The sequence below is a fragment of the Lissotriton helveticus genome, chromosome 5_1 (assembly GCF_964261635.1).
Source record: "Lissotriton helveticus chromosome 5_1, aLisHel1.1, whole genome shotgun sequence".
In the NCBI taxonomy this organism is placed as follows: domain Eukaryota; kingdom Metazoa; phylum Chordata; class Amphibia; order Caudata; family Salamandridae; genus Lissotriton; species Lissotriton helveticus.
This window is the reverse complement of record NC_136065.1, coordinates 869,054,857-869,073,903: the sequence shown is the minus strand read 5'-3', so window position 1 is coordinate 869,073,903 and position 19,047 is coordinate 869,054,857. Positions and strand designations below refer to the sequence as shown.

At 47.3% G+C, this 19,047-nt stretch overlaps 1 non-coding gene across 1 annotated transcript; it reads left to right on the top strand.

The window, feature by feature from the left end:
* The first annotated feature begins 11,297 nt into the window (after window positions 1-11,297).
* Window positions 11,298-11,370, top strand: TRNAR-CCG (transfer RNA arginine (anticodon CCG)). The gene has a single exon. It is a non-coding gene; the product is annotated as a tRNA-Arg (tRNA).
* Window positions 11,371-19,047: the final 7,677 nt, after the last annotated feature.

Genomic DNA, 19,047 nt, shown 5'->3' with positions numbered 1-19,047 from the left:
TCCCATCTCTAAACAAGACCACCTGTTTCCCTTCAAAACCGTCTCATTACCTGCGGGCCATTCACTGTAAGCATGTTCAACAGCCCCCGGAGTCCTACTCTGCAAGGCACCATTGGTGGACGACCCTTAAAAACCTGTGTCCCGTGTAAACAAGTATATTTCCGGGACAATCCACATCTGTGAAAAGTAGCCCATCCCAAAACAAAACCACCTGTTTCTCTTAAAACAACAGCATTACCTGCAGGCCATTTCCTCGTAAGCATGTTCGACATCCTCCATAGACCATCCATTGCAAGGCCCAATGCTTTGATGTAACCAACTGTTTCAAGTCCCATTTCATTGAACCATATACCCTGCCATGAATCTTTGTGTAATGCCAGATCAGACATATTCTTGAGTACTTTCTCTCCCACATCTATCCTCGTATCGGGCAATTTCCCATTTCGTATGAAACATTGTCACCTTTACCAGCCGCAACGCTCCCCCGATTCCATTTCACTGTTTTCCCCATCATAACACATTCCGATGACTGTGCTCCCTGCCCGGTAACGTACTTACACCTGCCATTTCGCCTCCTTTGCCGCCCAATGTTCAGTAGAATGTCCACCTGTCCAGGCAAAGGCCCTGGATCGCAGGCAACTCCCACTTCCTGCAGTAGAAAAATAATGATTATTCCTGTAAGAATTATGTCCACATTCCCTCCTTCACCATCCTTACCAAACCCCAGCCTAAAAAACCCTTGTCCTAGTGCCTATATCATCACAGAAACACCTTTCTATACTCCAATCTCCCCATCATTCAACCTCCTACCTCCCCCCCCAGGGGCCCTCCTGAAATCGCCTCTGTCCCAGCCCCTTTGGGTAGGAATCGAGCATCTCCTTAAGGCAGCCCCACCCCTTCAGCCCGCCCCGTACAAGCCGAAACGGGCCAACAGAACTGTTGGTCTACCGTCCACTTTTGGAAAACAGGTTCCCCCAGCCACAGGTCTTCCTTTTCTTGCCACCAATCACCACTGCCTCTTGCCTCATCATTGCCTTTCCCAGCTCCGTTGACACTCGCTCCACTTTCCCGGAATGCTGTACCCAACATAAACAAATCAAACCCCCCAATCGCCCTTGCCCGAACATACCTCCCCATCCTCCACTACGCCTCAAGCAGAAACGCTGCTCTTCTCCAAATGGCGTGCCCCGTTTTTCCCACCCCAACATGACAGGCCCAACAGCCTGTCACCACAGACAATGCCCCCTTGCCTGCTGCCCCACAGTGACTGTATCATCACATCTCCTGTTTCTTGCGCTACCATGCTTGCTAGCTCCCTCTCCCATACGGTCTCAACTGTCCCCACACACACACCCTACCTCACATGTCCTGTTGGCACACCACTTTGCCCCTGGCAAACAACATCCCCCACAAATCTCTGTGGGCTCCCTTGTACTCGGCCTCATGTCTCCCCCTCAACTGTTCACTCCACCTAAAACCACCCTCTGCGGTACCGCAAACTCGAACCGGCCGGGCGTCTGCCCTCAGTTTCCCCGGTATCTCCTCAACGCGTACACTTCGAGCAGCTCTCTCCAATCCTGTAGTTATAAATGATCACCCTCTACGACCCAGGAGTGGTCATGGGTGAAATTTGCGAATCTGCGATCCGCGAATTCGTGCGAACTCGCAATTCGCAAAATTCGCGAATTCGTGCGAATTTGCGAATTTGCTGTTTTTACCAGTTCGCGAGGGTTTTGTACAAGTTCGGGAACGCGAACGTACTTGTGTTGTTGGAACGGTCGCGACCGTGTTGTTTCTACGTGTCCAGCCTGTTTGCGACCCTGTGGTTCATTGCGGCCACCCTCCGGTTCATCACTGCCACCCTCTGGTTCACCAATTCCACCCTCTGGTTTGCCACTGCCACCCTCTGGATCATCACTGCCATCCTCTGGTTCACCACTGCCACCCTCTGGTTCATCACTGCTATCCTCTGGTTCATCACCTTGTGGTTCACCACTGCCACCCTCTGGTTTGCCACTGCCACCCTCTGGATCATCACTGTCCCCCTCTGGTTCGCCACTGCCACCCTCTGGATCATCACTGCCACCCTCTGGTTGATCACTGCCATCCTCTGGTTCATCCCTGCCACCCTCTGGTTCATCACTTCCACCCTCTGGTTCATCACAGCACCCTCTTGTTCACCAGTGCCACCCTCTGGTTCACCAGTGCCACCCTCTGGTTCATCAGTGCCACCCTCTGGTTCACCACTGCCACCCTCTGGTTCATCCCTGCCACCCTCTGGTTCATCACAGCACCCTCTGGTTCACCAGTGCCACCCTCTGGATCATCACTGCCCCCCTCTGGTTCACCACTGTCACCCTCTGGTTCATCACTGCCACCCTCTGGTTCATCACTGCCACCCTCTGGTTTGCCACCGCCACCCTCTGGATCATCACTGTCCCCCTCTGGTTCATCACTGCCACCCTCTGTTTCACCACTGCCACCCTCTGGGTCATCACTGCCACCCTCTGGTTTGCCACTGCCACCCTCTGGATCAACACTGTCCCACTCTGGTTCATCACTGCCACCCTCTGGTTCACCACTGCCACCCTCTGGTTCATCACTGCCACCCTCTGGTTCATCACAGCACCCTCTGGTTCACCAGTGCCACCCTCTGGATCATCACTGTCCCCCTCTGGTTCACCACTGTCACCCTCTGGTTCATCACTGCCACCCTCTGGTTCATCACTGCCACCCTCTGGATCATCACTGTCCCCCTCAGGCTCATCACTGCCACCCTCTGGTTCACCACTGCCACCCTCTGGTTCATCACTGCCACCCTCTGGTTCATCACAGCACCCTCTGGTTCACCAGTGCCACCCTCTGGATCATCACTGTCCCCCTCTGGTTCACCACTGTCAACCTCTGGTTCATCACTGCCACCCTCTGGTTCATCACTGCCACCCTCTGGTTTGCCACTGCCACCCTCTGGATCATCACTGTCCCCCTCTGGTTCATCACTGCCACCCTCTGGTTCACCACTGCCACCCTCTTGTTCATCACTGCCAGCCTCTGGTTCATCACAGCACCCTCTGGTTCACCAGTGCCACCCTCTGGTTCATCACTGCCACCCTGTGGTTCACCACTGCCACCCTCTGGTTCATCACTGCCACCCTCTGGTTCATCACAGCACCCTTTGGTTCACCACTGACACCCTCTGGTTCACACCTGCAACCCTCAGGTTCAGCACTCACCACTGCTACCCTCTGGTTCACCACTGTCACCCTCTGGTTCACCACTGCCACCCTCTTGTTCACCACTGTAGATTATGGGGGAAAGCACACCTGCCCAGCCTCAACTGAGATGAATTAATTTGGGGATGGTTAGTGTGTCAATGAATTTGCTCTTCAAGTCTGGCACCTGCTTCCTTAGCTGCAAGTGCTTCCTGTTGCAGTTGTTTTTTTTACAGGAGCATTGTGCCATACTTGTAACTATTCTCTGACCTTGCTTTGAGGGTCAGAGCAGGGTCAGAGAATAGTTACAAGTAGGCAACTGAACTCTGGAGGGGCCCATCAGGAAGCACTACAGGGAATGGTTACAAATTAGCTTGAACTTTTGCACCTGCTAAGTGCTTTCAGTTTCCCAAAATTCGTTTTTCTGCCATTTCGCGAGATTCGCGGGGCGCAAATTCGTGCGAAATCGAACTTGCAAACTGCAAATTCGTGCAAATTTGCTGATTTCTTTTCTTTTGCGTGTTCGCGCGGTTTTTTGCTTATTCGCGGACCGCTTGCAGCGCACCAACCCCGAGGTTGCCCATGCGGTCGTGTATGGGCGCGGCCATCTTGTTTGCGTGACGTGTTTACGTTTTGGGGCGCTAGTTGTATGCTCGCGTCGTATGCGGCGCTCGATTACGTGTTCGTGGGCGTTTTTGCGTGCTTGCGGGGGAAATATCGCGCAAACTTACCCACGCGGTCTTCTATGGGCGCGGCCATCTTGTTTTTCATTCACTGCTATGGTTTTGGGCATGCTACCTTTCTATCCATCTTACATCTTTGTAATCCTATGTTTTTCTGAACTTTTTTTGTTTTTTTTTGCTTATTATCTCTCTCTTCAATTTCCTACATCTATATTTTGTGTTTTTTTTTTACTTTTTGTTACTTTATTACCTACTTTATTTCTTTTGCTCTCTCTCTTATTTTTTTTCACACCTATTCTTCTTTCCTTCTTCTTGTGTCCAGGACCATGGCTAAGGGAGGCGACAAGGGCAAGGGGAAGGGCCCAGCACCCCGTACCCGGCTCCCTTGCGGGCGTTTGAGGGGGGTTGAAGTCCAGGCCAGGGAGATTTTCTCTGCGGTGGAGGTGGCCGCCTTGATGGTTTTTGTACAAGTCCACCTCCCTAAGACCGTGGCAGCAGGTGGGCGGATTGCTTCCGGTTACGGCCTCCGGGAGCGTTGCCAGCTGTGGGAGAAGGTGTGTCGGCGCATGTATAAGGAGTCTGGGGTCCGGCGCACCTACCAGCAAGTGACGCACCAGTGGAGGGACATATTGGACCGGGAGCATGACATGCTCGACCTGCTCGGTGTGGAGATCCCTGGCCTTGGTAAGTAGCTTTTTAATAACTACTTTTTTCCTTCTGCTCTGTTATATTGCTAATCTATTTTTTTCTGAAGAGTACGAATGCTGCTGATTCGATTACATTGCAGGTAAATTAATGTTTAAATAGCTTCTGTCATTGCAGGTGCTCGCCTAGTTATTGGCGTATTACTTGTTATAGGACATTTGTTAGTGGTCTGCAATCATGATGACGGACTGTGTCTGTCACACGACGTCTCGTGCTGCTGAGTGATGGCAGTTGTAGTAGAACCTTTTTGTTGTTGATGTAGTTAGTGAATTACATAACGTTCCTATTAGACGGTCTGCGAATCCTGCAATACTGTACTACTATCCTCCTAGTTGACCAGATCAGATGCAATTGATGTTAATTTGTTTCCCCGACATAATTTTAGATTGAGTACAAAGAAATCAAATATTTCCCAAAAAAACAATCATCCATGTTGTGTTTCTTTATTTCATGATCACCAGGACCTCCCAGGGGCAAGGCGCCGGCGGCGACAGAGACTCCGGTGGCAGGAGGTGGACAGGAGCCGTCCCTTGCAGGCTCTTCTGCTGGCCCCAGTAAGTTGTTCTATTGTTATATTAATACTTATACTTCCCTAACTTTTACAGCTCCTATTCATTACAAACTGGTTCCTAATAATTGTATGTTTTACAAAATAGTCTTTGATCTTCTTCTAATGTAGACTACTTTCTACATTCTTATCCTGCCTCTACCATCACACTTTGTGCTACTACTATTTACATTTATGAGTCGGTCTGTGTAGGTAGCTAAGCTTCCCCATTCGGCAAACGGTGTGAAACAAAACTCTGATACAGCAATAGCTCTAGGCACTGAGTGCAGTCCTCTGGGTTGCCCTTGCTGTCTATTCCAGTCTTCTTAATGTAAGTGCTTTGACAATTTCCAACAACAAAATGTCATTGTTTACACCAAGTAAAAGGTAGCAGTTGCCTTTTTGAGTTGAGAGGAGCACATCCCATACTGCTAGTGTTTCAGGGACTATTCTGCACACAAAGAAGTATGGACAAGATGATAGGTGCAGTTTGACTTTCGACATACCTCAGTACGAACAGAAGTTGAACCCCCAATCCCCTAACCGACTATCTAGAATGTCTGACCAATGATGTTACGACCCAGAAGAACAGAAGAAGACTACCTCCGAGTCCCGGCCTATCTGAGTCACTGAAACATGACTGCCAAGTGCAGTAGTTCAAACCTTTCCGCTCACTCACTCGTAAACAAAAACCACACAGTGTTTGTTAGTTTTAAAGTTTTATTTTTAATTAAGAAATGAAAACATTACTTCTTTATTTTTAATAGCGTAGTATTCTGATGGATGAAGATGACGTTAAAGTTTAAACAACATTCCCATGAATGAAATTAGTATGACTCAAACTTAATAACAGTTAACAGACACATGAAATTATTAGAATAACTGTGCAGGAGCCCCCACCTTCTTTAAAGTACTTAAAGTACTGCTGGTGATGACTTATTAGTAGTTGGTAAATCGTCTGGCAGAAGGGCAATGGAATCTTCTTTCTGTAATGAGGAAAATGGTGCACGTTAAGCAAGCATTCATCAGTTGTCATAAGAAGAAGTGTAGCATTTAATGGAATAGGCATATAAAAGATTAACACCCTCCCCAAAACCGCTACTTTATTAAAATCCCAGTAATAAAAAATGTGTTATGTAACATTTTCTTCCATTACGAGACAAAATAGGGGGTTGTGTATGGCATCTGAAAATATGACATGTTTTTCCTAGACCTCACAGCATCTGATGCGGCACAGATGACCGCCGGGGCCAGCAGTACGGAGGGGTCTACTCTGGATGCGGCGGCGCCAACAGGAGGAGCTGGGGGGAAAACTCAGCGGCAGCGGACGGTGGTAAGTTATTATACTCCTTACTTATTGAAATTCTTTTGAGTAGGCTCGCAAAGGAGTGTATGATGTACTGTACAGTAGTACACAGTACACTAGTATAAGTACACTGTACTGTCAAGAACATTTACTAATTTAGAACTACTTTTTGGGCTATCACGGAGAAGACAGTCAACCTTGACTTTTAATAGCATTAGCGGCGGTACTTCTCTGGTAACCAATGGCCCCCTCTATTTCACTTCAACTCAGCTGGCAAATTTTTATTGTGAAGCCAAGTCATATCAGATGTAGTTTAGGGATGTGAAGAACGAAAAGTTAAAGAAGGGTGAAACGAAGGACGAGCGAGTCTTAATATTTATGACTGTAAAGAATGGTTTTGTTGAATGCAATTCAACATAAGAAAGAAGACGGGGGGTTCCAAAATATAATGAAAAGGGTGTTAGTTGGTTGTTGACAAAAATAAATGTTGGTACATTTGAGACATTAAGAAGAATCATAGACGTACTTTGGAAGCCTGGATGTTATCTTCTTTATCCTCCTCGTCGATAGCAGAGGTGTATGATGTAGTAGAGCAGACGCTGAGTGGATGAAATATGGCCAGTGGCAGTGCCACCTCTATAGAAAAGTAAGACATTCCTATCCCCACCTGCATGTACTGCTTAAAGTACTGCGAGTCTGCATCATCATGGCCTGTGTCTGTATTTCTTGGGTGAAAGCTGAGTGAGCAGCCATTATGGCGGCTACCACAAGTTCACGTACCAGTAATTTATTTTGCAAAACAAGAGAAAACAAGCATTTACAATGCAATGGTTTTGCCTTTGACAAAATTAGAGCCATTGGCATTGTAAATGTCAAAATTTTCACCTATGGTTTTTTTTGTAAAACAGATAAACAAATGGCTTTGTCGTTTACTAGTAAATAGCTTTATGGTTACGAAATGTGAGACCTATTGCATTTGCACTTATACACACATAGGTATATGTACACAGAGCTATACACACACACACAGAGCTCCTCCTCTACACACATTGACAGGCTTTGTATACACAGCTACATACACACACAGCTACAGACATGCACAGTTACACACACACACACAGTATTATACATACATAGCATCACACATACATAGCATTACACACAGACAGCATCACTCAGCTCCTGGACACATCTGCACACATACACAGCTACAGACCCACACATACACATAGCATAATACACATATAGCATCACACACACATACACAGCATCACTTAGCTCTTGTACACATAGCTGCACACATACACAGGTACGCACAGTCCGTCAGCCTGCACTCACAGCCTGCACTCACAGCCTGTACTCAGTCTCACAGGCACGAAAACGGAGGCACAAGCAGGCAACAGGGGCACAAGCAGGCAACAGAGTCACGGCACGAAAACGGAGGCACAAGCAGGCAACAGGGAGACACGAAAACGGAGGCACAAGCAGGCAACAGGGAGACACGAATTGTAACTTTAAATAAAAGCAACCTTTCTCACCGATGTGTCTGTGTGTATTTATTTATTTAATTCTATGTCCGTGTGTCTCTGGCATCTTTCTGTCCGGGGAATTTTTGTCAGGAGAAGAGTGGCGGCTCCAGAGTGTGAGGTGAGGGCAGAGGGCTGCGGGTCTGGGGTGGGCTGTAGGGGGGGGGGGAGATGTGCAGGGCAAGAGGGGGTCACTGGAGGCTCCAGGATGTGTCGACGATGCACGGAGTGCTGGGGGTGTAGTGCCTTGTGGGGGTTGGATGGCGCTGGAGGGATCTAGCCGGATGCGGGGTCCTCTCGTGGCTGAGACTGCTGCAGGAGCCAGGCAGTGCGGGGCAGTGTGCGGGCCCCCCCTCGGCAGGAGATGTGCGGGGGAGGGCGCATCCTGCATCAAGGCGGCAGTAGTGAAGGAGTAGGGGCAGGGGAGGGGTGATTAGCCAGGGAGGGGGGGTGACAACGGGAGGGGGGGGCAGAAGCGCTGAAAATATCGCAGGGCTGGGACAGAGTCCGTGTAACTGGCAGATCCCGGCTTCCAATGTTACTGAGGTAGCTCAGCGGGTTAACGCGGCTCCTTCTCGTAACTGTACATGGTAAAGACCATGTTCACACCCTGTTGTTGATCAGTCTTCCCACTGCAGTACACGGTGGAGTATACTTAGCCACCCTCATTAGACAGATGTTGCAGCAAACCTCTCCTACCAACATCTAAACGTAACGTCGCTCAATCCCTACGTGCCTCTTGGTGAGAATGAATGCCAATGGGTGCTGTTGGGCTTCTAGGGGGGACTTGGGTATTATATAAAGCAGCTTTTCCTACATGGCAAAGTACAGTTTCTTGCCATGTGACCCTGCTGGGCTTTTAATCTGCAGTCCAGCCATAGCACAGTAGTGCTTTCTGGACTCACACGTTTGTTGAATATGTGGATGGCAGTACTTAATTTGAGTTTGTGGCTGCTGGTGGAGCCCACTGATATTCTTTTTTTGTGACTGACACTTATTCTTCCTCATCAGACATTGACCACGAGCAAGAGAGGGTAAAACAAACCCACTGGAAAGAGGAAAAAAGAGACATATGGAAACACCCTCACAAAGGGAGAGAGCAGGAATCTGCAAGATATAAAGTGGCAGGGCGTCTGGTAGTGGATTAAAGAGGCACGGGATAGAATCAAAACTATCATTCATCGTGCTGACCGTTAACGGCACCAGTCCGGGGTGTCTGAGTGGAACTTTTGGCACTGACGCTCATTCCGGGTGGTGTAGATACACACTCCAGCCCATATATGACATTTGACTTCCACAGCATTAGTGCATTTTCTCTGCCAACCTAACATGGCCTTAATCCAAAGTTCAACAATCCAGTTGGGTGGAGCCTAATAAAAAGTACAAGTTTAGATATGTATCACATGCACTGTTTCACTGAACTACACTGTCAGTGCACAGTCTTAATATCTGAAAAGGCTGAGGACCATAACAGGCAAAAAATCGGGAAAGACTGCTGTGAAAAGGTGCATGTGCTACAATACCTCCAGAAAAACCCAGAACAGCACTGTACATTACTGGAACCTGGGGACCCCCCTCCCCCACCCAATTGGCACTGAGTCCTCATTAGAAGCCAAGGACCCCCGGCCTACGCAATTTCTATGATTTGAACCTCAAACCAATACATAAAGGTATACATCAAACAAATGCTCAAATATTCAAATACTATGTCTAATTCACAATCCAATATATAAAGTTTTCACATTTTCAGTTTTACTTCTTTATTTACAGATAGTTTATAATGTGTTAATTTTCATATTTAATTTTGTTAAACCGTTGTGACCCACGTGAATAGGCCTCACGGACCCTAGGTGTAGAACCACTGCTCTTGCATACAATAGGTAGTCAGTCTAGTTATGGATGGCTAGGACAGTACTACAATGATCATTCATTCTACATTAGCTATTGATGCAGCCATAACGAGTGATTTGTTTTTCTCTGTGTTTTGTTTCCTAGCGCAGTAATAACATTCGAAATGTTACAGAAGAGGTCTAAAGGTTTCAGCACGTGAAGCCAGTGACCTGAATAATACGTGCGCTGTGCTTGGACAGATGTCAAGCACGTCATATCCCGTCTCACCCACAGCCTGGCCCGCGTGTTTTGACAGCCCCGCATGTCTTTATATGCAGGGCACTCAAAAGCCGAACAAAAAGACCCCTGAGAATGCCGTTGTCCGGGGGCGACCGCTTGAATTCGCCTTCTCCTTTAGCACTTAGGTTGAAGTAACAAACGCGAATGTAACACAGGGATGTAGAATTATGGATGCACGAATGCATGAATGAATGATTGTTTGAATTAGGATTTTTTTGCCGGTTGGTGGGGCGTTTAGCACACCTTACTCAAAGGTTAAAACAGTGCAGTATACAGAGCACTGCTAAACTTGCGGCTCCGCGCGACAGCCCCGTTTCGAAGCACCATGGTATGCGATGGTTGCTTGGCTCAGAGCAGTTCGTTCATTTCGTTTTTTTCTTTTGGGTTGAATGTGGTTTTATGCGCAGGTAGGTATGAATTATCTGCGCAGTCCTTTCCCGAATTGACTCGGAAATGTCAGCGTTTGCATACATTTACTCTTGGCTTGAGATGGGTTACCGGAGAAGGGGCTGCTTTGTGCTTCGGTACAAAGCGCCCCATTGCGTGGGAATAGAGCCTTTCTTCACGGCAGAAAGAACTCGAGTTACCAGTTCTGAATGGAATCCCGCCGTTTCGATGGTATTTTGCTACTCACCGGTACTTGGAACAACTTCCAGAATGCACTGTTATGCTTACTGAGAACCCTAGCCACGAGCTCGTGCGCGTCAACTCGTATTCCATTCGTGAAGCGTGATTTTTACTCCGTTGGACGCATGCGCCGTGCGGATTCGCTCCAGGTATAGCTAATACTTGCCGAAGAGCACCCTGGGATCTGTAGTTCTCCATTTCCGTCAGAACAGTGAATTAGAAAGTGAAAATTGCATAACTAGTCAGTAGATCAGAGTAACTTTGATTGCTCTCCTCCTCTCGAGTGTGCGTGGGATAGGAGGGTACCTCTGAATGAAGCGTGTCCACTAGTCCTCCAGACCACGTTAGGTACGGGAGGCGAACGGGTGGCGTGTTCGGCGGCCGTCATGGCCCCTCTGAGTCCGAAGCCCATGCGTCGGGTTAGGCTGTTCCCCCTCTTCTCTCTGGGGTCACCTGCGGGGAGCCCTCGGTTCCATCTGATCCTCCTCAGCTTCCGTTCAGTGCGAGTGGGCGCGCGCTGAGTAGCCATGAGACTTCCTGTATCGAGCGCTTGTTTCAGCTGGCCCAGTGGCCTAATGGATAAGGTATCAGCCTCCGGAGCTGGGGATTGTGGGCTCAAGTCCCACCTGGGTCGCATCGGGAGATTTTTATATCCTGGAGAAAATAAGAAACTAGCAAGATCACAATATTAACAAGTCAGGTCCCGGGCCGTGCTGTGATTGGCTGACGTCACGGGGGTGTCCCGGGCCGGCAGCCAATGACAGCGCGGCCCGGGAATGACGTCACGGGGGTGTCCCGGGCCGGCAGCCAATCGCAGCGCGGCCCGGGACAAAGGGGCGGGGCTTAAAAAAAGCCCGAGAAACGCCCCCGAATCGCGTTTTCCCCGAGAAAGCGCGATTGACAGCCTCTGTCTCCCAATGGCTAGCCTCCATTTATGGAGCTAGCCAATGAAAGACAGAGGCGGGTCATCGATCAGATATAGAACTCAAGAGGTTTTGCTAGCGCATGCGCACTACGTGCGCACTTGCAGGCAAAACCTAACAAGTAAAAAAGGCCTTTTTTTAGTTCTCTCTGACTAAGTATGTAGTAGTGAGTCCACCTATAGTGCTGCTAGTGGAATTCCTGAAACTCACAGTGCCACAGGCTTACAAAGACGGCGGAAAGATACATGCCAAAATGTTATACTGTGTTTGCTACTTGCTGGTGTTACTGAGTGTCAAATTTCCGTTGAATTATTTTGACTTTATGTTAAAGACTATTGGCTACAGTATTTTTCTTTCTTCATAGATGCTCACCCGTAAGGAGATGGCTGTCCGGGCCAGGGCCCGTAGGCTGGAGGCTATTTGTGCCGAGTATCGGCGGTTGTGGGCTCGGGAGCATGAGGAGACATCAACATCTACATCCTCCTCCACTGCCCCGGGTCCACCAGCCAGAAGCCTCTAGCCAAACGGAGCCGTGGCCCGACAGCCTCCCGCCACCACCGCACAGCAGCAACATCAGCGACCCCCCAGATCCTGAATGGTTCGTGTGCGCCGGCTACGCAGAAGAGTGGACTACCTGGAGCGGTTGGCCGAAAAACATCAGCGCCAGCTCCGGGACCTCCGCAAAGAGCAGCGGGACATGCAGCAACAGCTTGCCAAACTACGCCACCGGAGGAAGTGACTGTCCCTTGCCCCTTTTTTAAAGACTGTTGGGGGGGGGAATTGGGTGTTTGGGAAAGGGGACTTTTGGACTTTTTGACATTGGTTGGGTTCGGGAGGGGGGTGAGTTCGGGGAATTAATTTTATTATTGTTGTGCTGAAAACAACACGAATATATATTTTTTAATAATTATTTTTCTTACAAAAACACAGTATACGCGTTCATATATTATTTTGTGTGGGGGTTGGCGGTGGATACTGGACGTTTGTTTTCTTCAAACTTACCAGCATGAATGAAACATCTAGTCCTGAAATGTACCAAAATGCAAGTAACCAAGTTAGTACATTTAGTAGCCCTACTACTGTACTTTACTAGTAGTACTGTCAGTCTCTGATCTCCTCCCTACTTAGTCCTCCTAGCCCATTATTCTACTACCTCTCCAATATGCTTATCTTACCTGTGATTTGTGTTTGATAATCGGGATAGCCCCAGGGCTGGCTGCATTGCAAATGGTGATTAAGGTTGGTAGTTGACTTGAATCCTCGACGGATGCAATATCATTGTTGTGCTGGTAGCAGTAGTGGTACACACTGGCAGTATCACCATATGAAAAAAAGAGGAAATTAAACATTGAGTGGCCTGAGCGTAGCATTAGAAACAGTACAATAGATAGTATGGTACAAAACAGTGCCCTAAATTGTAGCCTAAGCAGTGCCAACGTAAGGTAAGCATTAAGCATTTGATTGTTCACGTCGTGTAGGGGGAGGATGTTCTTATCAATCCACGATGGTGCACTTGAACTTCTGGTTGCTTTGACCTTGTCCTCCCCAGCAAGTGTGTGGAATTTATTGTTGTTGTCAGTCACACCTCAATGAAATACCACACAGCCCGGGGGAAGAGTGTTAGGGTTTGAAAATTGGATGGGAATGGGGCTTTTTGGGAAAGTTTGGTAGAGAGGAAAAAAAACACAGCATGGACAGTCAAACAACAAATGAAGAGAAACAAATCTTTGGATTTGAAGATATTGATAAATCTTTAAAGGGACATAAAGGAAGTGCACTACTGCATTCCAGAAGTTGTTTACTAAATGAATGGTTAGCTTACTGAAAAGTAGTACTATACTTACTGCAACTCACTAGTAACTACGAAGAAACAAGTTGAAAGTACAGGGCTGCAGTCATTACGCAATTTCACTTGCCTCTCTGCCCTCAGAGAGAATAAACACTTAGAACATTAAATTAGTGTTAAACATAGCAAAGACGTATCAAATAGCTGGAGGGATGAATTTGAAGCAGAGATCAAACAAACGCACAGAGTCACACTCGGAGAAGTAAGTTCAAGTTCACAAGAATATCATTTAAAAGATAAGGAGAATTTTGGATACTGTTACTGTTTTTGTAGCTGTCCCGTTGAATTTGTGAAGTTGATGCATCCAGCCATTCCTCTTATTCGCGGTACTCCTTCATTCCATCGGATGCTCCGTCGATCAATCTTGGTGACCAGAGACACTGTCCACTGCCTGCCTGATGCAGATTTGCGGGTCGCTAATTGTAAGCCTGAGTAGTACATCGATGGCACAGGGTAAAAGCCTTCCTGTAATTGATGATGGAAAAACACAACAGTTAGTGTTAAAGACACCTCGGATAAAAAAATATATAAGGCAAGCTGTGTAGTGCAAAAATTATACTGTCACTTTCAGAGATGACAATCCCCAAAATCTAGAACACCCCACATTACCCTCCCAAAAACATGCAGAATTCTGCTGCTACCTCGCAGAGGCGTAATTTCAAATCGTGCCAAAACGCACTCCGAAAGTATGCCCAAAACCCCCCTTTCCCACCATGGATTATCTTCAAACCACTTGCAATCAATATTAGACATTTCAACAAGTGTTCCAAGACCCCACCCAGTCATAAAAATCTAGAACCCCCGCCCAAACACATGCAATACAATACTGCTAACCCTAACGAGCCATAAGTTAATAATAGTGGCAAACGCTTTCTTTAACTAGGTCAAATCCCCCCTTTCCCACCATGTATTTTCTTCAAACCACTTGCAACCAAAATTACACATTCCCACGAGTGCTCTAAGACCCCAGAACCCAGTTGCAAAAATCTAGAACACCCCCAAACACATGCAATACTGCTGCTAACCCTAACGAGCCCTAAGTTAAAAAAAAGTGCCAAAACGCTTTTCAGCATGGATTTTCTCCAAACCACTTTTATCCGGTATTAGACCTTCCCAGCAATGCCCCAAGACCCGCCAACCCACCCGCAAAAAAGCAAAACACCCCCAAACAGGCAAAAAGTAAAAATGGAAAATCTCATACTTAGAATATTTTCGGCCTTCTTTCAATTCTGTCCAAACGCGCTGTGCAGCTAGGTCATAACTCCACTTTTCCACCATGGATTTCCTGAAAAACAAATACAATCAACATTAGACTGTGGCAGCAGTGCTCCCAGGCCCCAAAACCCACCCCAAACACCAGAAACCCCCCCAAACAGCACCCAAAAGACAAGCAAGTGAGTAAAAACGCAAACACTTTTTCACCTCCGATTTTCTCCAAACCACTTTTATCCGGTATTAGACCTTCCCAGCAATGCCTCCAGACCCGTAAACCCAGGCGGAAACAAGTAGAAGACCCCCAAACAGGCAAAAAGCAAAAATACAAAAATGGGGACTTAGAAATTTTTAGGCAAATTTCCAAAATCACTCCACGCGCGCTCTGCAGCTAGGCCCTAACTCCCCTTTGCCACCATGGATTTTCTTCAAACCACTTGCAATAAAAACTACCCATACCCAGCGTTGCTCCAAGCCCCCCCATTCCCCCCAAACACCAGGAACCCCCCAAGCAGGCCCCCGAAAACACGAAAGTGAGCGAAAACTCTGTAAAGTGAAAACTTTTTCACCACGGATTTTCTCCAAAACACTTTTATCCGGTATTAGACCTTCCTATCAATGCCCGTAGACCCGTCAACCCAGGCGACAAAAAGTAGAAGACCCCCAAACAGGCAAAAATCAAAACCGGAAAAGCTCACACAGAAATATTTAGGCCTTATTCCAAAATCACTCCAAGCGCGCTGTGCAGCTAGGCCATAACTCCTGTTTTCCACCATGGATTTCCTGAAAAACAAATGTAATCAAAATTAGACTGTGCCAGCAGTGCTCCCAGACCCCAAAACCCACCCCCAAACACCAGCAACCCCCCAAACAGCACCCCAAAGACAAGCAAGAGAGCAAAAACGCAAACACTTTTTCACCTCCGATTTTCTCCAAACCACTTTTATCCGGTATTATACCTTCCCAGCAATGCCCCCAGATCCGTCAACCCAGGCGAAAACAAGTAGAAGACCCCCAAACAGCCAAAAAGCAAAAATACAAAAATGGGGCCAGAAATTTTTAGGCAAATTTCCAAAATCACTCCACGCGCGCTCTGCAGCTGGGCCCTAACTCCCCTTTGCCACCATGGATTTCCATCAAACCTCTTGCAATCAAAAGTATCCATACCCAGCGTTGCTCCAAGACCCCAAAACCCACCCACAAACACCAGGAACCCCCACAAACAGCCCCCCGAAAACGCTAAAGTGAGCGAAATTCCTGAAAATGGAAAAACTTTTTCACCTCCGATTTTATCCAAACCACTTTTATCCGGTATTAGACCTTCACAGCAATGCCCCCAGACCCGTCAACCCAGGCGGAAACAAGTAGAACACCCCCAAACAGGCAAAAAGCAATAATGGGCCTACTACCTTCAATTCAGTCCAAATAAGCTGTGCAGCTAGGCCCTAACTCCCCTTTTCCACCATGGATTTCCTGAAAAACAAATGCAATCAACATTAGACTGTGCCAGCAGTGCTCCCAGACCCCAAAACCCACCCACAGAAACCTAGAAGCCCCCCAAAAAGCCTCCCAAAAACATGCAATACTAGTATATTCAAAACATGGCAAATTGCGCTGTTCACAAAACATTGCTGTTTTCAGCACTTCCACTACTTTGATCCTCTTGAAACTCACCTGGACAGTCGCTTGTTCCAGCGATTCACAAGAATCTCAGCAAGGCAGAACAAAATCGAACCACTGCGCTCTTTGAAGAAGAAGAAGAAGGAAGGTCTACGACTAGTTTTCACTTAGTTTTCACCCAAACACACGAGCCCGCAAAACACCTAAAAAGGCTAAAATTCTGCCAATTCTGAGCCAAAGAACACCAAACCCCCCTAAAACATTGCCAACATCATTATGAACGAGCCAATGTTAGAAATGGGATCCGTGGCCGGCCAGGGCTTGCGCCAAAGTCAGTCAGAGACCACCACTTCCACGTCAGGGCAAGGGAGTTAAGCGCCAAGATAACCCCTGCTCACCCCCTTGGTAACGTAGCACGAGCAGTAAGGCTAAACTCAGAGGCAATGTGAGTTAAGTGTTTGCGCATGCACCCCCAGCAACAACACCCAAGGCCCACCACAAAGGAAACTCCACACAAGGTTATGTATAAAAATAGCCTTTGTATTACACCAAAACACATTAGATAAAAACACACACTTTACAATGTGCCTGCCAACAGGCACGGGCAGAATTTACAGGGGAGATGTACAAGACAGGGCCACCTGGACCACTGTCAGAAATCAGCACTTTATAACTAGAAATACTGTTAGAATTAGCACTTAGAACATAGAGTATAAATCACTTTAGCACACAACCAGTAACTACTGGTAACCGGTAAGTACCACCTACGGAAGCCTAACCACCTTAGGAGAATATTATGCAGGGAACCAGGACCTCACAGGGAACACCTGTACTAGGAGAAAACAACCAACTAAATATCACCGTACATTTAGGAGTATAGGCCTGGGAACAAAACACATGATGCATAAACATACATTCAGCGGTGTAAGAACAAGGCACATGATGCATCAAAAAAACACATTCAGAGGTGCAGCATAGGAGAGCACATGATGCATAAACAACACATTCAGAGGTGTAAGAACAAGGCACATGATGCATCAAAACACATTCGGAGGTGCAGCACAGGAGAATTTGCAGAAATTACCTTAGCACAGAACTTACATCAAAGTCCAGGTTGCGCCACTGCACCAAAACCTAAACATAGCAGCTGCCCACTACTTGCTGGGCAGCTGAGGACAGGGACAGAACAGAACCTAAACGCTGAGGGAAATGGATAGGGGGAGTCTGGAGGAGGAGTATAAAGGAGCATGATTGAGTTGTGAACTTGTGAACTTCAGGAATGCAGACTGAGGCACCTTCAAATCAATAAGGAATATGAGATGAAGACAGTGCTGCTGATGGACTTGTTGTGATTAGGTGATTACAGTTTTGTTGTGGTAAAAGTTGCAAAACAAAGAAAGACACACAGGAATAAAATTGAATAAGGACGAAAAAAAGGAAGTCATTTTCAGGGCTCGGTGTCAGGGAAGTACAGCTCGTCCTCCAACTTCATGAATTGAGACGGGAGTAGGTCAGGTAACAGACAAGAACTTCCGTCACCTAAGTCGGTGTCCTCTTCGTCCTGCGTGCATTCACGTACTTTGTAATCTGGTGGTATCAAGTGCTGATTCATCTTGATCATTGTTAACCTCTCCACATTTTTGGCCAAGAGGCGGGTCCTTTTTGAAGTTACAATGGCACCAGCAGCACTGAAAACACGTTCAGAGGACACGCTTGCGAGTGGGCAAGACAAATAATTTATAGTCAGGTTGGTGATCAGTGGCCATAGAGCCATTTTCCTGTACCAATACAGCAATGGGTTCGTATTAGCAAAGACCTGTGTTGGTTCATCCAGATAGGCCTGCACCATCAACTCAAGGTTCTCCACGGTTGCTCCACTTTGCGTACCATCTGTGGCCTTCTAAGCACTGGAACGAACAAACCCTTGATGGGTTAGCCAATGCGCTTCCAACAATATTATGGGTGGGCCTGGTGCAGGTGAGGATGATGATACGGTTGCTGCTGATGTCTTTAACGGCTGTGAGGGAAAGTTACTCCCTTCGCCCACAGATTCAGAAGTGGAACTTGACGCTGGATCGCCTGCTGATTCAGTTGGACTTCTGACGGCCCCTTGAATTTTCTGCCGATCTTTTTCGAATCAACTGGCTGACACAGCTAACCAATGTTTGTACTTTGAAACATCTGCCTCATCAAAAGGAATGAATGCTTTGCTGGCCACTGCCTTTTTGTACCGTGGATCCAGAATAGTGGCACAAATGTAATGTTGTTCTGTATGTATCTTTTGAAGCCTTTCATTGGCAACTAGGCGGCTTAATAAGTTCTCCGCCAACAGATATGCAGCTTGCTTTCCAACATCATCTCTGAACGTTGAAGACACCGCCTTCAGTTGGTGCTCTACCATGCGCAACAATGGGATAGCTCTGCTCAAAGAACAGTCCTTCCTGCTGACTTCACGCGTGAAGATCTCAAAAGGACGAAGCATGTCTGTCAGGCTTTTAACTAGCTGCCATTCCTCCAAATCTAGCCTCATGTCATTCATAGCAGAACCTGCTGTAAAGATATAGTCATTGATTACCATGCACTGCTCAAACAGATGCTCAAGCATGTAAAAGGTTGAGTTCCAATGTGTTGCCACCTCCTGGATGAGTCCTTTGACTGGCACTTTACGTACATGTTGAATGCTCCTCAGCTGCTCCCGGGCCTTAAAAGA